A 26,280-nucleotide genomic window follows, 5' to 3' on the forward strand; every position below is an offset into this window, starting at 1 on the left:
CCTGTGGTGTTTTCATCAGGCAAGCTGATCATCGTGAGCTTTTTCAATGCCCAGTTGGGTATTGATGCTGGAACATGGAAAAAAAAATCATTGATTCTCATGGGATTGGAAAGCAATGGCTTACCTCGCCTCATAGAATGTGCCATTCATCAGCTCGTAATCACAAAACTATCTTCTGCTTCCTAAATTAAAGAGAAGTTCAAGACAACGGTATCTCATAGATGATTGTCCATCAGAGGGACTTGAAAGTTGCATGGATCACTACAGCCCTGAGAATTGTTCAATACTGGGCTATTGGCTCATGGATTCTAAACTTGAATGATGAACACAACCAATGAACTGAAACGTACCTTCCAAATCATCAAGAGGGCAAAATAGCAAGGTCCTAGAGAACAAAGACACTTACAATGCACTCTTTGACACATCGATGTGTGCAGAGCACTGTACTGAGAGCTTACTGTGTGCAGAACACTGTACTAAGCACTTGGAAAGTACAATTTGGCAACAGATAGAGACAGTCCCTATCCAACAACGAGCTCACAGTTTAGAAGGGGGAAAGGCATGGAGAGGAGATACCACCAAAACTGCTGTGATGAAAACAATTCAGCAATTAAAAAAATTCTATGCTGCAAAGCAAGAAATGCATTAATGACACCTTAGAGTTCCTCATGATCAGAATAAATTAAAGTACTGCAATGAAATGGTCAGTACCTTCCGATCAAACTAAGAAAAATGTGTAATTAATTTTTTAAGGGTACTTATTAAATGCTTACTATGTACCAGGTACTGGCTAAGCACTGGGTTAGATACAAGATGAGCAAGTTGGACTCAATCCCTGCCCCACATGGGTCTCACAGACTAAGTCAGGGGAACAAAGCTAAAGAGATCCAGGGATACACTGACCACCAACAAGAAGCAGTGTGGCCTAGTGGAAAGAACAATGGCCTGGGAGTCAGAGGACTTGGGTTCTAATCCTGACTCCACCACTTGTTTGCTCTGTGATCTTGGGCAAGTCACTTCACTTCCCTGTGCCTCAGTTTCCTCATCTGTAAAATGGAGAACCAATGCCTGTTCTCCCTCCTATTTAAACTGTGAGCCCCATGTGGGACAGGGACTGTGTACAACCTGATTATCTTGTATCTACCCCAACTTAGTATAGTGCTCGGCACATAGTAAGTACTTAACAAGTACCAGTTAAAAAAAAAGGACTTTTACTTGTGAGACAGGGTCTGTGCCCAATCTGATTATCTTGTTTCTTCCCTAGTGTTTAGTAAAGGGCTTGACACACAGTAAACACTTTACAAATACCACAATTATTATTACCAAAGAGGTCCAATAGCCCTATACCCCCTACCATGATACTGCTGAAAAATTGAGATAGGGCTCTTCTTCATCACAGACAAAGACGGAACCTTCTTCAATTAAGGAATAGGCTTTTCAAAGCATTGAAAACAGACCCAAATGTAAAGCCATGACCTTGGCTTCACAGTCACTTGCATGAAAGTGAAAAAGGCCTTGAATCCTGCAGAAATCTACAAGCAAGAAGGGAGCCTAATCTTCAGATTTCTATATAAACATTTCCTCAACATATAGAACACTGAGGAAATGCCACAAACTGCGAAGATGATGCCCTAATCATCTCCTTCAAGAAGAAAGGTGAGAAGTTGTCTGTGGAAATGTCCTGGGCATATCCCTAATCTGTGCATAGAAAGATTACCTGGCCTAGGGAAGAAGCTGCTGTGATAATTGGATCCCCTGAGTTATTTCTTGTGACAGTAAAGAGATGGAAGCTAGTCAGGTGACCAGCACAGAACTAGCAAATATATTTATTTGGCATGCAGACAAGAGAAAAATGAAGAGGTGTTGAATTTGACTGCGCATTAACAAATACACCACACACTCACACACATACACTAATATAACATCGATAGTCGCAGCACAACTTCTCCAAGCTGCTCCTGCCATTTGACATAAAGGGAAATGATGGCTGGTATATTTAGCAGGGACCCGTCCATGACTATTGATCACAGAATAATTTATACCACAGTCCATGAGTGATTCATGCTATTAAAAGTGATGCACACACACACACACACACACACACACACACACAGTTGTGATGTTAACCTCTAAAAGTTAGAAAAATAATCAGTTAAACGTTTCATACGGGGTATTCCGAAACAGAGTCAGTGGAGCAGAATTATTGGTTAAGGGATGGAGGTTGTTTTTCAAGCCCTGCCTTTGTCTTCCTTTGACATGTGAGTGGGTTACAACTTCTTCTGTACTTCACTCTGTCCACCGAAAAGCATGTCCTAGTGGAAAGAACATGGGCTGGGGCAGAGACTTGGGAACTAATTGCAGCTCTGCCAATCAGCTGCTTTGTGACCTTGGGCAAGTTGCTTAGTTTCTATAAGCTTCAGTTTCCTCAACTGTAAAATGGGGATTCAATACCTGTTCTCCCTCATAGTTGGACTGGGAGCCCCATGTGGGACAGGGACTGCGTCCAACCTGATTAACTTGTATCTTCCCCAGAACTTAGAACAGTGCTTGACAAATAGTAAATGCTTAACAAATACAATAATAATACTAATAATTAGAATGTTAAAAGGACTATATATGAGGTAATATCTTATTTTTATGTCAATGAGGCTCTAAGAAGTGAGTTCATCAAATTTTGATTTAGTTCATCAACCAAAATTAACACTCTCAGATAGTCTCTTCTGTGTATCTGTTTGTTTGTTTGTTTGATGTCACCCACCTTCTGCTTCCTGCTACTATGTTTGCTATTTACACTTAGGATTGAGGAGGTAGCCCACTCATCATCTTTGACTTTTCACCGAGAATACTAATGTAGTTGTCAAACACTGGAAATGGTACGTGCAGTATTATTCAAAAAGCAGATGTCCATAAAACAATAAAAATACTACACTGGGATCAAATTTGATATTCCTCTCTGCCACAGAAGGAGGCTTGGGAGTAAAAAAGAAACAGTTTCTCCCGCCATCCATTCTGACACCCTAAGTTTTCCCCTGAATGGCCCATATGTATCTTGCTGCTGGGATACATATAATAATAATGATCAGCAATAATAATCTCAGCCCTGTACAATTCTTATCAGTATGATTTGCTTTGCTTAAGAATCTGAAGAAAACGCAAAACGCTTCTAGTATGTGCCAACCGATTGAAATCTAGAGATTTTTCTGCAACCTAGGGATGATTTCCTTCAGGGTAGCCTTCCGACCTTTAGCCTGATGAGGTGCAGGGAAAACTTCAACACTCCCTCCCGTTCTGAACGTCTTCACGTTATGATGTACACATCCACAACATTCTATATGCCATCACCACATTAAGCTGCGTGTGCATGCTGTGTAAAGCAATGATGTTATTTGGAAGTTCATTCAAACCTCCAAATCTAGAAAGCATCTCTCTGGGGGCACCCCGATCCATTTCTATTGCTCCAGAGTGGTTGTGTTTGCCCTCCAGGTGCCACTTCTGCCTTAAGCTGGACAATAAAACATTTTTAACCACTGTTGCACCATGCGACCACCCCTGCTCCATATGACATATGGTGGTGGCCCCCCTCACACCCTGTCTGAAGGTGGCCCTGGTGCATAGTATAATGTGTGGCATTCAGAAGGTGGCACTTATCTGGGGTTTTCAATCAAGCAGTCCTTGTTTCGCCCGGCAAGGATAGGCAGAAAGATTGAAAATGGATTTGAAACATCTAGTAGAGAGGCAACATGACCTAATGGGTCTGGTCCCAGCTCTGCAACCGATGCTCTGTGTGACCTTGGACAGGTCATTTAATTTCTCTGGGCCTTGGTCTCCTCATATGTAAATTGGGGAGCCCTATGTGGGTCAAGGACTGCACCTGAGCTCATAACCTTGTAATTACTCTAGTGCTTAGTACACAGTAAGCACACAATATATGCCGTAATTACGAGAAGAGTGTCATTCCAATATGGTATCAGATTGAACCCGTTGTTGGGTAGGGACCGTCTCTATATGTTGCTGACTTGTACTTCCCAAGCGCTTAGTACAGTGCTCTGCACACAGTATGTGCTCAATAAATATGACTGACTGACAATGAATGAATGGATTGAAGGTGTAGAGTTGAACTGTAACTTTCGACTTTCTACATGGCACTGAGATTTAGAGGCACATCTGACTTCTAGAGAAACTCTACCAACACCACCTGGTTTATACTGAGAATCAGGTGACAGGACAGATCTCAAACCCATAACATTCTGGAATAAGGACAGGCCGTCCACAGCAGGGCAATGCTTGTGACATGGTAATTTCACTGCGGGATAATATAAGGAGAATAAGGAGAACAGTAGCACTCCCAAGTTGCTGCTGTAGCATAAATTAGAATGGGTTAATTGTTGGAAAAGTGGGTAGATGAAACACTTCAAAGACACAGGGAAGTAGAACCTCAAATAATGTGGTAGAGAAGTGGAGAGCTGTGAGACAGTGGTAAAAGACAGATCTAGAAATGAGGTCAAAACCTTCAATAATAATAATAATTATTATGGCATTTGTTAAGCGCTTACTATGTGCCAAGCACTGTTCTAGGTAATCAGGTTGTCCCATGTGGGGCTCACAGTCTTCATCCCACAGTCTTAATCAAGCAAAAACTCCTCACTCTCGGCTTTAAGGCTCTCCATCACCTCAACCCCTCCCACCTCACCTCCCTTCTCTCCTTCTACAGCTCATCCCGCACCCTCCACTCCTCTGCCGCTCACCTCCTCACTGTACCTCGCCTGTCCCAACATCGATCCCGGCCCACATCCTTCCCCTGGCCTGGAATGCCCTCCCTCCAAACATCTGCCAAGCTAGCTCTCTTCCTCCCTTCAAAGCCCCACTGAGAGCTCACCTGCTCCAGGAGGCCTTCCCAGACTGAGCCCCCTTTTTCCTCTCCTCCTCCCCATCCCCCCAACCCTACCTCCTTCCCCTCCCCACAGCAGTTGTATATATTTGTACAGATTTATTACTCTGTTTATTTTACTTGTACATATTTACTATTCTATTTATTTTAATGATGTGCGTATAGTTTTAATTCTACTTGTTCTGATGATTTTGACACCTGTCCACATGTTTTGTTTTGTTGTCTGTCTCCCCCTTCTAGACTGTGATCCCGTTGTTGGGTAGGGACCGTCTCTATATATTGCTGATTTGTACTTCCCAAGCACTTAGTACAGTGCTCAATAAATACGATTGAATGAAGGAATCCCATTTTACAGATGAGGTAACTGAGGCACAGAGAAGTTAAGTGGCTTGCCCAAGGTCACAAAACAGAGAAGTGGTAGAGCTGGGATTAGAACCCGTGTCCTCTGACTCCCAAGTCCATGCTCTTTCCACTAAATCATGCTGCTTCAAAGAGAGGCTTCAGGAAGATCAAACCCAAAGCCGTATAAACAAGACTCATGCTAGGCACTGAGCATGGGAAATGCACCCGTGCAGCATGGAGCAATTTTCATGTGTCCACGAGAGGAAGGGACTCTCAGACAAACACGATCTTAATCGATCTTCTCGGCAAAATTCATGCACAATTATTCTTGCCCACCTTCAAAGCTTTATTGAAGGCACACCTCCTCCAAAAGGCCTTCCCTGACTAAACCCTTCTTTCCTCTTCTCCCACTCCCTCTACATCACCCTGACGCTCCTTTTATTCATCCCCCTTCCCAACCTCACAGCATTTATGTACATATCTGTAACATTTATTTACATTAAATGGCTGTTCCACCTTCTGGACTGTAAGCTCACTGTGGTCAGGGAATAGGTCTGTTATACTGTACTCTCCCGAGCACTTAGTACAGTGCTCTGCACACAGTAAGCACTCAATAAATACCATTGATTGATTGATTTGAACCAGAAAGGCAATGATTCATATCGAGAAGTGAAAGCTGTATTTCAAGTTTGAAGATGCTGCTTCTGGATAAGAGATTTTTTTAATCTATATCCTGTTATTTTTGTTGGAATGTTCCAATAAAGAAACATTTAAAATCATCATGTAGTCCTTAGCAGAAAAATTATATCACGTAACACATTGAGGTTTTTCGATCTTTCAAAATGTTAATTCATTGGCATTTGGACTCTATCATTCCACCTACCAGCCCTTCCTAGCATGGCCTGGTGGAAAGAGCATGGGAATGGGAGTCAAGAGACCTGGGTTCTAATCTTGACCCCGACACTTGTCTGCTGTTTGACCTTGGGTGCATCACTTAACTTCTCTGTGTTTTGGTTTTCCCATCTGTAAAATAAGTCAAAACCTGTTCTCCCTCTATCTTAGACTGTCAACTCTGTGTGGGACAGAAACTGTGTCCAATCTAATTATCATGACACATAGTAAAGATTTAACAAATATTATTATTATTATTATCATTATTACTTTTATCCCTTATACCTCACTGCTCCTCACCCCCTTGCTCATGGTTTTCCCAAATCATATCATTATGGACCCATATTTCTCCAAAATCTCCTCTTCTGGCTTTGTTTCTGGGTGTTTTTTTTACCTCCACTGTTGAAACATTCATTCCTATATATTCATTCATTCAATCATATTTATTGAGCGCTTACTGTGTGCAGAGCACTGTACTAAGTGCTTAGATAACTGAGGCACAGAGAAGTGAAGTGACTTGCCCAAAGTCACACAGCTGACAATTGACAGAGCCGGGATTTGAACCCATGACCTCTGTCTCCCAAGCCCGGGCTCTTTCCACTGAGCCATGCTGCTTCTCTATATATCTCTTAATTACCTTCACTCCTCTCCTCTAAAGTGTTCCTGCTTCTACTAAGTCTCTCTTTTAGTCCAATTCAAATGCTCCTGTTGGAGCCCATTTCCTTTTACCATTCTCAATCAATCTCTTCCCTCTCATCTCCCTTTCTCTGCTTCTCTTTCTCATTCCCACCTTCAGTGATCACTGCTGGATGGATGCACTCTCTAGCTTTACTGGAAATGACACAAATAATCACCCCAGTGTGTTTGGCTATTATCAATTATTTTCCATACTTAATCCACCCTCTGTTTTACCCACTCCCTGTTCCCACTTGACTTTTGTCCCATTGACCCCACCTCCCCGCTCACTTTCAAATCCTGTTTTTTAAAAAGACAAATCCAGGTCTTGCCTACCCTGCTGCCAAACCTGAGATCACTAGGAGAAGCAGCATGGCTTAATGGAAAGAGCAGTGACTTTGGGAGTCAGAGGACATAGGTTCTAATCCCCACTCTGCCACTTGTCTGCTGTATGACCCTGGCCAAGCTGTTTAACTTCTCTGTGCCTCAGTTACCTCATCTGTAAAATTTGGATTTAGACTGTGAGCCCCACATGGGACAACCTGATTACCTTGTATCTATCCCAGAGCTGAGAACAGTGCTTGGCACATAGTAAGCATTTAATAAATACCATCATTATTATTATTATGAATGTGCCTTGCCTGCCTTTTTTATAACTTGCCCTGCCTTCTCTGTGCCATTCCTGTCACACTAGCCTTGACCCAGACCTGTACCACTTCCCAAAGATGGGAATGGAACAAAGTTATTAGAGATAAGCTGGCCACATCCTTCTTTCCCCTTGATTCCTGTCCCTGGAAGGTATGGTGAGGACCAGTGTGTCAGAGAAAGAGGCAGAACAGAGGAGGAGGGACAAAGAAGATGAGGCAGACATAACATTGCCTGATCTTAAAATATAAATATAAATATCTATAAAAATTTTATAAAAATATAAATATCTATACTTCATGCTGCTGCCCGGATCATTTTTGTGCAGAAACGCTCTGGGCATGTTGTGCCTCTCCTCAAAAATCTCCAGTGGCTACCAATCAACCTACGCATCAGGCAAAAACTTCTCACTCTCAGATTCAAGGCTCTCCATCACCTCGCCCCCTCCTACCTCACCTCCCTTCTTTCCTTCTACAGCCCAGCCCACACCCTCCACTCCTCTGCCGCTAACCTCCTCACTGTGCCTCGTTCTTGCCTGTCCCGCCATCAACCCCCAGCCCACATCCTCCCCCTGGCCTGGAATGCCCTCCCTCATCACATCCACCAAGCTAGCTTTCTTCCTCCCTTCAAAGCCCTACTGAGAGCTCACCTCCTCCAGGAGGCCTTCCCCGACTGAGCCCCCTCCTTCCTCTCCCCCTCCTCCCCCTCCCCATCCCCCCTGCCCTACCTCCTTCCCCTCCCCACAGCACCTGTACACCTGTACACCTGTCTGTACAGATTTATTACTCTATTTATTTTACTTGTACATATTTACTATTCTATTTATTTTATTTTGTTAATATGTGTTGTTTTGTTGTCTGTCTCCCCCTTCTAGACTGTGAGCCCACTATTGGGTAGGGGCCATCTCTATATGTTACCAACTTGTGCTTCCCAAGCACTTAGTACAGTGCTCTGCACACAGTAAGTGCTCAATAAATACGATTGAATGAATGAATGAATGAATAAATGTGATTGCTTTATGAACAAAAACCAATGTTACTGTGATAATTGTTAAGCTTCTATTATGTGCCAAACAATGCACTGGGGTAAATACAAGATAATGAGATGGGACAGTCCCTGCCTAATGTGGGACTCATGGTTTAAGGGGGAGGGAGAACAGGTATTGAATCCCCATTTTACAGATGAGGAAACTGAGGTGCTGAGTTCAGTGACTTACCTAGGGTCACAGCAGATGAGAAGCAGCATGACTTACTGGATAGAGTACAAGCCTGGGAGTCAGGAGGTCACACGTGCTAAACTCGGTTCACCACTTTTCTGCTGTGTGACCTTGGGCAAGTCACTTCACTTTTCTGGGCCTCAGTTATCTCATCTGTAAAATGGGGGTTGAGACTGTGAGCCCCCACATGGGACAAGGACTGTGTCCAATTCGATACGCTTGTATCCACCCCAGCACTTAATACAGTGCCTGGCACATAGTAAGCACTTAGCAAATATTATTGTTATTATTATTAGATGAGTAGCAGAGCCGGTATTAGAGCACAGGTTCTTTTACTCTCAGACCAATGCTCTTTCCACTAGGCCACACTGCTACCAGTAGCTCAGAAGAATTAAATCAATCAGTCAATCAGTGGTATTTATTGAGACCCTCCTGTGGGTAGAGTGCTAATTACATGGGAGAATAAAATACAACAGTTGGTAGAGAAGTACACTCAGTTCTACCATAACACATGTTTTCTCAGTGGCTTTTGGCTAGAAAACTGTTAGGGAATTAGGGAGCCTTTATCCAGCAACAGGTTGGAGCTCAGCATGCTGCTTTATTGTGTCTTGCATGTGTACATTTTCATAGTATCAGAACAGGTGAGTGTTTCAGGGTGAGTTTTCCTTAATGGGAGGCTTTGTGAGATCACAACCCCTTTGTTATACGGTAATTGGTTGTACGGATTTTGATCTCTAAATCTAAAGCGAAAAGTTGGTCCTATATGTTTTGTCTTCATTACAAGAAGAACGAGTAGGAGATCATGGCCTACAAGGGGAATCAGTCTGCTTTTGAATGCAAATGTTTCATTCAATCGTATTTATTGAGCACTTACTGTGTGCAGAGTTTGCCATTCTTAGTAGATTTCCCTTAGCAAGGGAAGCAGCATGGGCTTGGGAGTAGGAAGGACCTGGGTTCTAGTCTCGCCTCTGCCACTTGTCTGCTGTGTGACCTTGGGCAAGTCACTTAACTTCTCTGTGCCTCAGTTACCTCATATGTAAAATGGGGATTAAGACTGTGAGCCCCATGTGCCCCATGTGTCCAATCTGATTAGCTAGTATCTACCCCAGCATTTAAACCAGTGCCTGGTACATAGTAAGTGCTTAACAAATAGCATGGAAAAAAATTCAAAAGACTTTTAAGGGAAAAAGATGCAAAAAGCAAGCAGATGTAAAGATTATGACCAAACGTTTTCCTTAAAATGAAATTTGTTCTAATTGCACTATCCTCAGATACAGTCATGTCTTTTCAGTCATTATGCTAGAGTCCCCTGCACTCAAAAGCAGGTGGAGAAAATTGATGTCTTCATAGTTGCTGCCTCATAATTTATTCTCAAGAATGCCACCAATTTTAGCCCAAGTGACTCATTCATATAACTAGGTACTGAGAGAGAGAGAGAGAGAGAGAGAGAGAGAGAGAGAGAGAGAGAGAAAAAGCTTTCCCATTGCCTCTTTAACTCTTAAACTGACAATGTATGTAGACTTCAATCAATGGCATTTATTGAGCACTTACTATGTGCAGAGCACTGTACTAAACTCTTGGGAGAGTACAATAAATTGGAGTTGGTAGACATGATCCCTGACCGCAAGGAGCTTACAGGTTTAGCCTTAGGCCCTCATCCTTACCCTCCCTTAGTAATGTCTCAATTATGTTAATCCACCAATTGAGCTTCCAGGCCCGGGTTCATGTGGTAGAGAGGTTTTTTATCTGTTATTATTGGGAACTGCCCATCACCACTGCTCTCAAAAGAAAATAGTAACTGCATCATATGCCACCAGCTCAAATATCCACTAGGGTAACCAAACCAGTTTTATGAGCAACGATGGAAATACATATAATCTGTATATAGTGTCCTTGGTATCAAAGATGATACCATTCATTCAATCGTATTTATTGAGCACTTACTGTGTGCAGAGCACTGTACTAAGCGCTTGTTACCACTAACCATTAAGGTTACCGGTGGGTCTGAGAGTGTCTAGAAATTTACCAGTGGGTGCAAAAGCTAAATAAACACGAAGGAAAATTCATCAGTGACAAATAAATAGATAAATATGTAAGAAGGAGTTGATGAGGGGATGACAAAACCAGGTAAGGTGGGGGGATTAATCAGGGAGCTGCCTCATGGAAGAGGTGACTTTTTAGGAAGATTTTGAAGGAAGGGAGGGACTTGCTTGGTGAAACGGAGGGCGAAAGCACTCCAGAAAGTGGAAAGGGCATGAGAAATGAGATTTGACAGTGGAGGATGGTTAGGAAGTCTGCATGGGAAGGGCTAAGATCATAATGTGGAAGGAAGTGGGAGAAGGGATCAGAGAGATATGGACTGGGATGATGAAAACCTTGAAACCAAGTGAGTACTTTTTGTTTTTTGCAGGAAGTAATTTAGAACCATGGAGCTTTTTGAGCAGAGAAATGATGTATCCTGATTGGCATTTTAGAAAGATAATGCAGGCAGCTGGTGGAGAGACTTGAAGCTAATGATTTGGAATTTTTGTTTTATGCAAGACAAGGTTTCCAAATGGTTTTTTCAGAAAAGAAGATATGTGCATCTGTCGGTGGGACAGACTGAAGAGGGAAGAGGTTGGAGGCAGGGAGGCCAGTGAGGAGGCTATTAAAGTAGTCCAGCTGAGAGGTGATAAGGAGTTGAACCAGAGTGGTGGTTGTAAGGTTCAAGAGGAAGTGCTATGCACACAGTAAGCACTTAATAAATATCATTGATGATTATGATGATGATCTGTGAAATACTATATAGAGAGAATGGCAGAACCTAGAAAGACAGAACATTTCCTAATTTAGAAATGTGAAATAAATGGATAATAATGATAATTGTGGTATTTGCTAAGCACTTATTATGTGCCAGACACTGTACTAAGCGCTAGGGTGGATACAAGCAAATCGGGTTGGACACGATCCCTGTTCCATGTGGGGCTCACAGTCTCAATCCCCATTTTACAGATGAGGTAACTGGAGCACAGAGCAGTGACATGATTTGCCCAAGGTCACACAGCTGACAAGTGGTGGAGCCAAGATTAGAACCCACGACCACTTGATTCCCAGGCCTGTGTTCTATCCACTGTGCCTCTATCCACTATTTCTCTAATGCTTTTGAATCTCTCTCCTCACCATGACCAAGTGTCCTATAAACTGGCAGTAGCAGTAGTAGCAGCAGGAGTAATAGTATTTACTAAGCATTTACTGTATGCAGAGCCCTGTACTAAAAACTGGGAAAGAATATACAGGTGTGAATTAGATATGGCCCCTGTGGAAAGAGGAGTTAAAGAGACCAAGGTTTGAGTTTTGTGATGGAAGTCTTAGAAACGGCTTCGGATGAGAAAGGCCCCGAGACTCTGATGGCTGGCATGATGGTTCCTACGCATCTGCAGGCACCTTTCTGGCTTTTGGTGTAAAGGAAACCCTAGGGGGCCTGGCAGCAGGAATGATCTGAATCCCAGGCCAAACACATAGAACTTCGGGTCCCCAGCCTGAAGGTCAGAAGACATACCAAATCGTAGAGCAAGTGATGGAGGTCAGGGCTGGAGATGTAGATTTGCGAATTTTCCACACTGACATGGTGGTTGAAACCATGCGAGCTGACGAGTTGCTGAGGAAGTGAGTTTAAAGTGGGAGGAATAGAGGCCCCAAGTGAACCTTGAAGGGCACCCACTTTTAAAGGCTGAGGTGAGGAACAGGGGCCAGTAAAGAAAATGGAAAAGGAACGGTCAGAGAGAATAGGTAGGAAGAGAACCAGGCTGGATAGAGTATCTAGGAGGAGAGGGTGATCGATCAGTCAATCAATGGTATTGAGCACTTACTACGTGCAGAGCACTGTTCTATGTGCTTGGGAGAGTACAATACAACAAAATGAGCAGACATGATCCCTGCCCATAACGAGCTTACAGTCTAGAGTGACCATATTGAAAAAGGAAGAAACGTTGAGGAGAATTAGGACAGGGATGAGGCCATTAGTTTCGATCAGAAATTTTGGTGAGAATGCCCTCAGTATTCATTCATTCAATCAATCATATTATTAAGTGCTCACCATGTTCAGAGCACTGTATTAAGTGCTTGGGAGAGTACGATATAAAAACAGACACATTCCCTGCCCCCAATGAGCTTACAGTCTACAGGGGGAGACAGACATTTATATAAATAAATAAATTATGTAATAGATATGTACAGAAGTGTTGTGGTGTTGTGGGGGATGAATAAGGGGAGCAAGTCAGGATGACACAGAAGCAAGTGCGAGGAGAGGACAGGAGGTCAGGGAAGGCCTTTTGGAAGAGATGTGCCTTCAATAAGGCTTTAGAGTGGGGAGAGTAATTGTCTGTTAGATTTGAGGGGGGAGGGCATTCCAGGCCAAAGGCAGGATGTGGGCAAGGGTTTGGCAGCAAGATAGATGAGAATGAGGTACAGTGAGAAAGTTGGCATTAGAGGAGCAAAGCATGCAGGCTGAGTTGTAGTAGGAGAGTAGCTAGGTGAGGTAGGAGGGGACAAGGTGATTGAGTGCTTTAAAGCCAATGGTGAGGAGTTTTTGTTTGATGTGGAGGTGGATGGGCAACCACTGGAGGTTCTTGAGGAGTGAGGGAACATGTCTGAACATTTTTGTAGAAAAATGATCCGGGCAGCAGAGTGAAGTATGGAATGGAGTGGGGTGAGACAGGAGGCTGGGAGGTCAGGAAGGAGGCTGATACAGTAATCAAGGCGGGATAGGATAAGTGATTGTATTAATGCAGTAGCAGTTTGGATGGAGAGGAAAAGGTGGATTTTAGTGATGGTGGAACTGACAAAATTAGTGACGGATTGAATATGTGGGTTGAATAAAGGAAAAGAATCAAGGATAACACCAAGATTACAGGCTTGTGAGACAGAAGGATGGTGTTGTCATCTACAGTGATGGAAAGTCACAGGGAGAATAGAGTTTGGGTGGGGAGATAAGGAGTTCTGTTTAGGACATGATAAACTCGAGGACATCCAAGTAGAGATGTCTTGAAGGCAGGGGGAAATGCGAGACTGCAGAGAGGGAGAGAGATCAGGGCTGGAGATAATAATAATAATAATAATAATAACAATAATGGCATTTATTAAGCACTTACTATGTACAAAGCACTGTTCTAAGTGCGGGGGGGGGGGGGGTTACAAGGTGATCAGGTTGTCCCTCGGGGGGCTCACAGTCTTAATCCCCATTTTACAGATGAGGGAACTGAGGCCCAGAGAAGTTAAGTGACTTGCCCAAAGTCACACAGCTGACAATTGGCAGAGCCGGAATTTGAACCCATGACCTCTGACTCCAAAGCTCTTTCCACTGAGCCACGCTGCTTGTCATGTGGAGATGTGGAGGGTTCCCCCTTCACTGGGGCTCTGCGCTCCAAGTGATGGCTTCTCCCTCACTTTCCTGCCATTGCCAGGCTCTCAAGAGAACAGAATACACAGCAGTATAATTCCCCCAACTGTTACAAAGTTGGGAAGGTTGGTACTGTTGGATCCAGAAGAGCCCAAGGACTATTCACTCCTGTAGTAATGAACTGCTTTTTTTGTTTGTTGTTGTTATTGAATTATTGTCCTGGCTGACTATAGCATATTATTTATTCATATTAATTTATTCATTTCTTAGAGTGCCTGTCATTTCCCCTCACCACATACACACACACCTAGAGCCTTTCCTCTGGATTTAGTACAGTGTTTTGCACAAATAATAATACCAATAATAATGAGGGCAAATTCCAGATTGTAGGGCATCTTAAGATTTGGAAGAGAGGCAAATTCAGCCCGCTGAAGGACTTTAGACGAGAAATGGAGATTACTGTGAGGAACTTCAGGATAGGGGACATTGTGCATGTTTGAAGGAGAGGGAAGGAGTTAAAAAAGAGAGAGCATTGTTGATAAACAGTAAGAGATGGGAGCAGGGCAGAAGCAATCATTTTAATAGGTGAGGGAAGATGGAGTCCAAGACACAGGTCTTGTATTAGGCCATTGAGTCATCTCCAACCTGTAATGACACCATGGACATATCTCTCCCAGAATGCCCCATCTCCACCTGCAATTGTTCTGGTAGCAGATCCACAGTTTTCTTGGTAAAAATACGGAAGTGGTTTACCATTGCCTCCTTTTGCTAGGCAGCAGCGGCATGGGAGAGAGTCGAGGGGAGAGAGTCGAGGGGAGAGACTCAAGACACAGGTAGGGGAGTAATATTTCCAAAGTAGGTGGAAGAGCTCTCCCTGGTAATTAGCTACTTCAATCACATGTGGAATACTGCCACTTGGGATACTTGGTTTACTGTGTTGCAATACAGTCATATTTTCTGAAGAACACAAATTGCAATGGAAAAAAGTATTTGCATAGGTCCATTAATCTGAATTTTTCATATTTTAATTTTTGTTCCTGGGGAAGAACAATCCTAAAAGCACGTATGTATATACATACCTCTCCATCTGTAATTTATTTTAATGTCCGTCTCCCCCTAATTTATTTTAGAGTCTGTCTCCCCCTATAGTCTGTAAGCTCCTTGTGGGCAAGGAACTTGTCTACCAACTCTATTTTATAATAATAATTATGGCATTTATTAGGTGCTTAATAAATGCCATTATTATTATTATTATTATTATTATTATTATTTAAATTAATCAGGCCAGACACAGCCCCTGTCCTGCCTGGGGCTCACAGTCTATGTAGGAGGGAGTGGGTTTTAATCCCCATGTTACAGAAGAGGGAACTGAGGCACAAAAAAGTTTAGTGACTTGCCCAAGGTCACACAGCCCACACATTCTCTGACTCCCAGGGCTATGCTATTTCTACTAGGCCATGCTGCTTTTCTACTTTCTCAAATGCTTAATACAGTGTTCTGCACACAGTAAGCACTCGTTCATTACAATACCATTAATAGCCCTTAGTACAGTGCTCTGCACATAGTAAGTGCCCAATAAATAGGATTGATTGATTGATTGATTGATTAATATAAATTGATAGAAACTTGTCGCCCCTTCCCAAATTTGGGAAATTCACTATTTCTCACCGATAGACTAGTCTGGAGACGTCTCCCCCCTCCCCCCTGAAAATAAAGTGTGGTAGTTCAAAATTGCCATCGCATATGGAGGATGAAGTGCTGTACTGAGGATCAGTGGGTATTCTTTGCATAGGAAAAAAGTCCAGAATCTGACCATGTCCAGACTCGGAAAGAAACAATTTTCATAAACAGTTGAGGGAAAGGAAAATGCAATGTTGCTCATTAAAAATGAATTTAAATGCTGAGAGGGTAGATATATCTTTTTATATTTCCTGCAGTTCACTTGAACAGAATGCAACTGTAATAAAATTAGTATTTTCTCTTCCAGAAGATTTTTTATTTTTCTCATGGTAGACTAAAAACAATTCTATTTTGTAGGAAGCAGTATATTTGATTCTTCCCGTATGTAAAGGTGGATCTCCCAACACCATTTGCACATCAATGGTACTATATAAGTAATAATTTTCATCATTTTTATCATATACAAATAAATAAAGGTTAGGTATTCCCATGACTGCATAGAATATGGTCCTTTGTAAATAATATTAACCAATCCCTCTGCTAGAAATATCAATTAACAGCGTTTTCCCAATATTAAAATAGTACAATCATCCTCTTACTGGATTAAAAACATCTTTTTATGATATGATTTTCTTTGATACTCAAAATAATGAACATAGAAGACTTGTCAAAAGGTCATCAAACAACAAGGAAATTTAAAATAACTTAAGAATCATGAGGCCAATTTTTTGTCATGAATAATTGACATCTTTGTATCCTCTAGCCCATGATCCAGAAGGTGGATTGCCAACCCACAGCATCACTTCCAGTTAAGAGCCATGGCTTCAAAGAGCTGTATCACCCTCAGCATCCAGATTTGCTGAAGATACACATTGATGTTCCTTTATTAATAAGCATGAAGAAAACATCCTTGGAAGTCACATAAAGGAAAGTGCCTTAGAATACTCTAAATTCAGACAAGAACATTTTTCAGAGTTAAGCTACACTATGATGCTGATAAATATGCCTGCTTTCAGAAAAGTTATGTTCCTTTTATATTGATGTAAAAGGAGTATTTTACACTGATGCAACGCCTTTCATCCAAGATGGGTAAGGTATATTTAAAAACTCTCTGTTTGCCATTGGTGTGGGTGAGATGGCAGGATAGGTTGTTATAACGAGAAAGAGATATTTAAGAATTGGCGAGGTTAGAAATGGTACGGTAACTAGTGTTGTGATACAGATGTGTCCATGTTGGTACGCAGGTGAGGCGGGATAGAGCAGGAAATCTGTACAGTGGAGGAGTGAGAGGAAGTGGGGGATGGGGGAGGTCATTGGGAACATACTTGTGACTGTTGAAGCCCCTGTATTGTAACCCCATCCCGCAGAGGACAGTTTGATTTCCTGAACTTATCACTGTGGGGGCCACTGACCACCTGCCATTGCTCTAGGACTCTGTTAAGAGGCACCGCTTCTGATTTGAGCTGGGCCCTCCTGAATTTACCTAGAAATTCACATCATTATATGTGCGTGCTTTTCAAACAATTTCTCAACCCTCTCCAATTTTCCAAAGTCATCATGCCCCTGATCTGAATGCTTGGGCTCGCTGAGGATGAAGTACCCAACTTCCACTATCCAGGATGGCCCTGAAAGACAAACTAGAATGTCTAGCCTTCCAGATCACTATTTCTGCCTTAGTGTAACCCTTGGGACGTGTTGAATCTCCTCCAAGAAGAGGATTCTAGGCTAGTGCTTGTTACATGGAGAGTATTCCTGTAGCTTCCAATGAATACACAGTGTCTGCACTACAGCAGCAACGGCCTTGGTCCTCGAGACTGTGTGAGGCCTCAAACGGGCACAGACAATCGACCATCGCCCAGGACAGAGACCTGCCTGAGGGTATTGAGATCTCTCTGCAGAGCGGTCTCAGTCGGACCAGGTCATCAGCCATGGAAACCACAGCCTAACCACTGCCTACTGTCCGTCCGCCCATCAGAATTCTTTCATTTCATTCCCGATCTGCTGTGGCCGAGAAGCGGCCATTTTTTCACCTTCCCGCTTTCCCTGCATTGGAGCCTGATTGCACAGAGCAGGTGTCACCTAACTCCAGGTGACAAAGGCCCAGATTTTTACATTTTTACGTATCAACCGCTGACCGCCTTCGCACCAACCCAGCCCCTGTTTTCTCCTAAAACATTGGCCTCTTTACTCTCAAGGGCCCAAGGACCTTCACACAATTCAGCAATCTCCTCAGGAAATCACTGGATTGAGTAGTTGTTGCTATTGATGACCCCACCATAGTCCCTCAACCATCACCCTCCAGTCAGCCCCTCCTAACACACCTCCCCTTCTCCCTCCTCAATCCAACCCCTCCCTACCCCTCTCTGGCACCCCATGTCTGTCATTTTGTTCCACTGCCACCCTTCATCCCCTTCCCTTTGCACCAGCCTCCGTCAAATCACTCCCAACCAACCCCTCCCCCTCTCATGCCATCCCCTTCCCCAGATCCACCCCCCACATTCTCAGCCCAGTACAGCTGAGGGAATCATGGGGAACCTTCCCTTCATCCTTGACCTGTTCTTCTTCACCATCACTGAAACCTGGCTCTCCTCAGATGACATGGTCTCCCCAGCTGCTGTCTCTAGAGGGGGGGCCTCATCTTCACCCACTCCCCCAGACTCACTGGGAAAGGGTGAAGATGTTGGCTTTCTTCGTGTGCCCCAATACTGCTTTCACATCATTCCACCTCCCCCATTACTGTTTTTCCCTTCCTTGGAAGCCCATATCATCCTCCTGTACAACCCACTCCAGATTCTAGTATTGGTCATCTACCACTCCCCAGGCCCCACCTCCAGCTTTTTGAACCATTGTGATCCATTTCTCACATTCCTTCTCCCTTTTGCCATCCCTACATTGGTACTTGGGGAGTTCAGTAGCCACGTAAATGCTCCGGACAACCCTTCCGCTGCCCACTTTCTATCATTCATTCATTCAATCATATTTATTGAGTGCTTACTGTGTGCAGAGCACTGTATTAAGTGCTTGGGAAGTACAAGTCAGCACTCCTCAACTCCACTGGCCTCCTGCTCCACCCCAGCTCATCCACTCACCAACTTGGACTCACACTTGACCTTATCATCTCTAGCCACTGCACAATCTCAACCATCACCAACTCTGAAATCCCTCTATCTGACCACAACCTCCTCACCTGCCTTCTCTCTCACACACCTCCTCCCTGAAAATCTGTGTTGTTCCCTAAAAGAGACTTCCGAACTTTTGGCCCCATCCAATTTTCTCAAGTCATCATGTTCCATTTAGCCTCCATACCCAAACTACCTTCTCTTGATAACCAAAACTGACGCTCTCAACACTACCTGCTCTACTGAACTCAAACCGCAAACTCCCGTATCCCTTCATCGATCCACAGTCCACCTTCTTTGCTCTTGTGCATGAGCTGAAGAGCACTGCTGGTGGAAATCTACCTACCAGGCTGACCTTGTCCACTTCAGGTTTACCCTTACCTCTTCATCTGGTTAAAAAAAAAGGAGTAAATGTGACAATGATCATGTAATGATCTTTCTTAATACTTTTGTTTAAGCTCCTTGAATGCAGGGAATGTGACTTGTGCTTGTGTTGAACTTTCCCCACTGCTTCGTACAGTGCACTGCATCCAGAAGGTGTTCAATAAATACAATTATTACTACTACTATTGTTATTTGTACTCTACAGCACCATCTTTAAATATGGTTTTGTAGAATAAATTTAACAGGACTGGACCTTACTCCTTTGGTGATAAGTACAGGATTTGACAAGGCTCAGTCACTTCTGATGTGATCATCCATATCAACATGAAATATTCTTCGAGTCTCAGTAAAAGTTCCAAGGCAGGCAAACTTTCAGTAATTGCTAGAGCTTGGGTCTCTTGAAGGTGTGAAATGCCTTTGTAAGGTCTATAATTACCACAAAAAGGTCTTGACGTTGTTCCCTGAATTTCTCCTGTATCTCATAAGCTGCAAAGATCACGTCTGAAACTGCTTTGCAATTCTGGAACTAACAATGCTCTTTGGGAGCTGGCCCATGAGGACTCTGGTGGGAATCATGCCAGCAATAGAGAGGAATAGGATCCCATGATGTTCTCCACAATTAATCAGTTATGTTTATGGAGTGTCTATTGCGTGCCGAGCACTATACTAAACACTTGCAAGAGTACAATAGCTTAAGATGGTTCCTGCTCTCCAGGAATTGAAAATCTACTGAACATAGCCATTCATAAATACTCAGAGGAGGAGAAAGACAGAACATTACAGAGGTTGAAATCAGAATTATAGAAGGAAAAATAGAAAAATAAATAAGAGAAAATGCATTGATGTTGAGGGTAGGTGATAAGCGCTAAAGGATGAATGTGACTTGAGAAGGTGGGTCTTATTGGCCAGTGCCTCCTGGAGGAGGTAAGTTTTCAGGAGGGCTCTGAAGAAGGGGAGATGGGTGCTACTTGAGGAGGGAGAGATTATTTGAGGAGGTGGGGGGGGGGGGGGGAAGTGCCAGACAAGAGGGAGAACCTGGAGAAGGGGTAGGATTGCAGAAGAGTAAAGAATGATACACAGTGTATGTTAACTTGACAGGGGCAGAGCATGTGGCTTGGGATGTAGTGGAAGAAGAGAACTGATAAGAGGGAGAGTGTGGATGGAGAAGAAGGGTAACCATTAAAAGATTTTGAGGAATGGAGAGGCATGGACAGAACAAGTAGCAGATGAAGCAGTATAGCCTAATGGAAAGAGCATGGGTCTGGGTACCAGAGGACCTGAATTCTAATTATCTTCCCCCTCTACACTGTAAGCTTGTTATGGGCAGGGAATGTGTCTGCTAATTCTGTTGCATTGTACTCCCCCAAGTGTTTAGTACAGTGCTCTGTATATAGTAAGCACTCAATAAATACCACTGATTGATTAATTCTAATCCTGACTCTGCCACTTGCCTGCTGTGTGATGTTGAAAAAGTCACTTAACTTCTCTGTGCCTCAGTTTCTTCCTCTGTAAAATGGAGAATCGACACCTGTTTTCCCTCTCCTCTAGACTGTGAGTCCCATGGCATAGTGGATAGCACATGGGCCTGGGAGTCAGAAGGTCATGGATTCTAATCCAGCTTCTGCCACTTGTCTGCTGTGTGATCTTTGGCAAGTCACTTTACTTCTCTGCGTCTCAGTTACCTCATCTGTAAAATGGTGATTGAGACTGTGAGCCCCACGTGGGACAGGGGCTGTTTCTAACCTAATTTTCTTGTGTCCACCCTAGGACTTAATGCCTGACACATAGTGAGGGCTTAACAAATACCATAGTTATTCTGTGGAACATGGTCTGTGCCTGACCTGATTATTTTCCATCTACTCCAGTGCTTGGTACATGGGAAATGCTTAACAGTCAGTATTATTATTATTATTAAGTTGTAAAAATGAGATATAGGTGGCAGGGTGAAGTACAAACTAGAGAGGGGAGAGACTAATCTGTCTTGCCCAGGTTGCCATGAACAGAAGAAAAGCAAAGCAACTACGTTATGTTAACATAGCAGATCTTAGAAATAGAACATATCTATAATACTATTTATTTATATTGATGCCATTGATGCCTGTTTATTTGTTTTGATGCCTTTCTCCCCTCCTTCTAGACTGTGAGCCCGTTGTCTGCAGGGATGGTCTCTATTTATTGCTGAATTGTACTTTCCAAGCCCTAAATACAGTGCTCTGTAGTGCTCAATAAATAAGATTGAATGAATGAATGAATGAACCTTAAGCCATGCCACTGTAAAAGAGCTTAGGGACAGTTGACTACAGAAGTCTGACAAAGAAAGGGAAATGATTTCTGAACACCTGCTCCTCCAAACCCTGGCTCAGTTGGAAAATGGGGGAAGAAGGAGGAGCCAATTGCTTGTGGACAAGGATCATGTCTACCAACTCCATTTGGTTGTGTTCTCCCAGTTACTTAATATAGTGCTCAGCACAGAGGAAGCACTCAATAAATACTATCGATCGACTCTCTCTTCTGGAGGGGCTGCTGGCACAGTATGTGAGAAGTTGAGCATTAGTCTGGGTAGGTGACTATTCTCTCTGCATCTCTCTGTCCCTCTCTTTTTCTTTTATTCCCCTCCTGATCTTTAAGCTCTGTCTCCATTCCCATAGAAGCTTCCCACCCCTAAAAAACCAAAATGTATCTGCAAGAAATTGGTGTATAGAACTCTTTTTAATAATTCCAATCCATCACCAAAACCTGCCGGTCTTACCTCCGCAACATCATCAAGATCTGCCCTTTCCTCTCAATCCAAACTGCTACCCTGCTGGTTCAATCTCTCATCCTATCCCGACTGGATTACTGCATCAGCCTCCTCTTTGATCTCCCATCCTCCTATCTCTCCCCACTTTAATGTATACTTCATGCTGCTGCCCGGATCATCCTTGTGCAGAAATGCTCTGGGAATGTTACTCCCCTCCTCAAAAATCTCCAGTGGCTACCAATCAACCTACACATCAGGCAGAAACTCCTCACCCTCAGCTTCAAGGCTCTCCATCACCTCGCCCCCTCCTACCTCACCTCCCTTCTCTCCTTCTACAGCCCAGTCTGCACCCTCCGCTCCTCTGCTGCTAATCTCCTCACTGTGCCTCGTTCTCGCCTGTCCCACCGTCGACCACCGGCCCACATCCTCCCTCTGGCCTGGAATGCCCTCCCTCTGCACATCTGCCAAGCTAGCTCTCTTCCTCCCTTCAAAGCCCTACTGAGAGCTCACCTCCTCCAGGAGGCCTTCCCAGACTGAGCCCCCTCCTTCCTCTTCCCCTCCTCTCCTCCCCATCCCCCCCGCCTTACCTCCTTCCCCTCCCCACAGCACCTGTATATACGTATATATGTTTGTACATATTTATTACTCTATTTATTTTACTTGTATTTATTTATTTATATTTTATATATTTATATATAATATATATTTATTCTATTTATTTTATTTTGTTAATATGTTTTGTTTTGTTCTCTGTCTCCCCCTTCTAGACTGTGAGCCCACTGTTGGATAGGGACCATCTCTATATGTTGCCAACTTGTACTTCCCAAGCACTTAGTACAGTGCTCTGCACACAGTAAGCGCTCAATATATATGATTGAATGAATGAATTTAATTTCCTTTTGTTCTTGTCTTGTCTTATGCCATCAAGTCATTTCCGATGTACAGTGACATCACGGACACATCTCTCCCAGAATGCCCCACTCTCCATCTGCAACCATTCTGGTAGTGTATCCAGAGAATTTTCTTGGTCAAAATACAGAAGTGGTTTACCATTGCTGCCTTCCGCACTGTAAACTCAAGTCTCTGCCCTCAACTCTCTCCCATGCTGCTGCTGCTGCCCAGCATGGGTGAGTTTTGACTTGTAGCTGATTGCCTTCCATTCGCTAGGCACTGCCCAAGCTAGGAATGGAATGGAGAGGCCTCTGCTTGACTCTCCCTCCCTTAGTCAAGACTGGTAGAGTACTGGAAACTCCCCAGGTGCGACTCTGAGAGGGGGTCTTTTGTTCTGCTAATAGTAATATTAATAGAACACTTAGCAACCCTAATGTGAATAATTTATTAGAAATGTGTGGCTTCTTACAAGTGTGGATAACAACTGAAAAAACAGCCCACCCTCAGGACAAAGTTTAGTGTGAATGCTTACAAGATGCTTCACCCATTCAAGATTTGGGGATTTTCTCCATCTTTAGTAGTAGTAGTATTTATTAAGCACCTAGTGTATGAAAAGCACTTTACTAAGCACTGGGGAAAATACACAGGTGAGAATTAGACACAATCCCTGCCCTCTAGCAGAGCTTCAAAATCTAAAAATAAGATGAGGACACAGGAAAGATGACAATAATAAAAACACACACAAAAGAAATAAGACAAAGGGAAGAGGCCAACAAGTCTGGTGATGTATGGGACTGGTAAAGGCTTCGTGATATTTCCCCTAGGTAGCTTAGGGTCCAAGCACAACCAAAGTCAAACAACAACCAAACCAAAGTCAAAACTAATGGTCTACAATTTGCGGAGGGCTGACACTGCTGCAACTTAAGCCCCTGATGGCCCTGCTGGCAGGATGAAGGTCCAGGATGAGGGTCCAGGATGAGGGTCCAGAATGCTATGATGAGAGAGCAGTCACAGTTTTGGTTGGTTTTGTTTGGTAGTCTGGTGGGGCTGGTAAGGAGCAAGGCTCCAGAATGGCATGGATAGAAAGAGAAAGGTATACACAGACTACAAAATTCTGGCCCACAGCTCAAAGAGAGGAAAGTGGCAGAGAAAGTTGAGAAGAGCAACAAGAAGAGAATTACAGGAAGAAACAAAATGAAAGAGAAGTAGGAGACATAGAATGCTTATTTTGTCTGTGCAAGGCAAAATATTGCTATTACTATTACTCTAGCTGTGGATTTACACATAGATAAATGGGAGAGAATGATTTTTCCATCTAGGTGAATTTTTTCTGAGTTTGTATGTGATTAATTAGGCTGATGTAATTGCTGCCAATTAGGCAGACTTTTACCTGGGGAGGGGCTGCTTCAATGGAAAAAGAATTAAGTCATCAGAGGGAAATATTAATTAATCCACAGTATTTATTGAGTACCAAGTGTGTGCAGACCGCAATAGAAGACATGATCCTTGCCGACAAGGAGTTTCTAATCCCCTGGGGTAGAGAAATATAAAGTAATTTACAAGTAGGAGGAAAAATTGGTCAAATAGAGTATGTGGCACAATATGCACAAAAGTGCAACAAGAAGTAGTGAGTATTAGACTGGCACACCAGTGCTGAGATAAGAAGGCTGTTGTCCAAAATGAACTGGGCAAATTCTTCACTGAAGTTGAAAAACCACTACTACAGTCACCAGAACAAGCTTTTAGTTTTGCAACCTCCTACGAAGACTCATAATTATATTACAACCTCTCATTTAGTCACCAATAGCTTATATATCTTAATATTAAATATTAAAATTGATTTTTAGGGGGGTGCTGCATGGTGATTATTCCCAGAACTAGAAAAAAAGTCATAATAGCTACTCTAATAGGGCTTCAGGAATTGTTTTCTCTTTAAAACTTCCTGTTTTTTGGTGATTGGTTAAGGGTAGAAAATGACTTTAGAGTATTAACTGATATCTTAAAATCTTACTCAGGTTTGGAAATGCTCTCTTGAAATGCTAACACATCCTAGTCAGGATACATATGAGCGCAGGAGGATTTCTGTAAAATATTCTTACAACATGCCATATTAGAAAATCCACAGCACTCCACTGTTTTTCAGTCAGAGGACATTGTTACCCAATCAAAGCTGAAATGAAAACACAAGGAATGAAGGGACTACTGCAATGAAAGCAACGAAGAGACTTGACTGTTCAAATGAACAAGTCTTAAATAAGACTGCTATTCACTGTGAGATTATGTTTCAAACTAACACAGTGATTTCTTTAACTAGATAAACAGTTCTTGATTGATACTTGTCTGCCACATTGAGACATAGTGAGGCTCAAAGCAGGAAAATTATCTTTTGATTTTTAGATGAATGAAGCTTTATCATGTATCAGTCTACACATGGGAAATACTACACAAAACCAATGGTTTTAATCAACATTGCAGAACTTAAAGCTAACACCAAATACTGCTCCCTAGACAGGATGCTGTCCAAAGATGCAAGGATGGATAAAGAGATACAAAACAAAATAAAAAGGCTTAAAAAACAGACTGTGATGACCATGGGACATCAGACTACACACCAAATTGAAGGGCTACAAGGTTCTTGGGTGAGAGACCTTGGCTTACTACAGAGGATGCATACAGATCCTGGAGAAGTTTCACTATTGCCATCTTTGTACCATACCTAACATCCAAAGGCAGGACAAATTTACCAATGATGAGGCCCTGGAACACAGCCAGCTCATTGGCACTGAAGCAATGCTCAAAGTAACTGAGCTCTGCTAGAGAGGGCATGTATAGTGCCCTCAATAAGTACTCAATAAATTTCATTGATCGACATGTGAGAAGTATGGACAACAGCAGGATTCATAAGCAGCTATTGTGCGATGAACTGAAATGGGGCACATGCAAGCCCAGAGGGCAGAATAAACTATAGAAAGACAGTGAAACACATTTTGAAGCGATGAGTGCAGAGCACATAGGAGTGTACAACAATATAGAGTTGCTAGGCATAGTCCCTGCCCTAAATCTAGTGAGGGAAGCAGATGTTGAAATAAATTTCAGATAGGGGAAGCAACAGGATATATGTAGATAAGTGCTGTGCTGTACTTATAGAAGGTACAGACCCAAAGTTCATAGGGGGCACAGAAGTGAGGGAAAATAGAATGCGGAGATGAGAGGTTAGTTGGGGAAGACTTTCTGGATGTGATGCAATTTAGCAGTGGACTGTTGGGAGACCACTGTAGTGGATAGAGCAGCCTGGCATGAAGCAATCAGTAAAACGTTGACTCTCCCCTAACAAAGGATTCACAAAGATCAGGGAAACAAGAGACATGGAACAGAGACAGGCCTTGTACAGGACAAATCTATTAAGGTAGCAGGTTCTATCCTTAAGGGCAG

The 26,280-nt window shown here is 43.0% G+C and overlaps 1 protein-coding gene and 1 non-coding gene across 6 annotated transcripts in view; both read right to left on the reverse strand.

The window, feature by feature from the left end:
- The window catches only part of SLC24A2 (solute carrier family 24 member 2), a 272,635-nt gene that overhangs the window by 146,791 nt on the left and 99,564 nt on the right, over positions 1-26,280 (reverse strand). The gene's annotated exons all lie outside the window — the stretch shown is intronic.
- LOC119948996 lies at positions 23,095-23,232 on the reverse strand. Its single transcript, XR_005457095.1, has one exon. It is a non-coding gene; the product is annotated as a small nucleolar RNA SNORA7 (small nucleolar RNA).

The sequence above is a fragment of the Tachyglossus aculeatus genome, chromosome X3 (assembly GCF_015852505.1).
Source record: "Tachyglossus aculeatus isolate mTacAcu1 chromosome X3, mTacAcu1.pri, whole genome shotgun sequence".
Classification (NCBI taxonomy): Eukaryota; Metazoa; Chordata; class Mammalia; order Monotremata; family Tachyglossidae; genus Tachyglossus; species Tachyglossus aculeatus.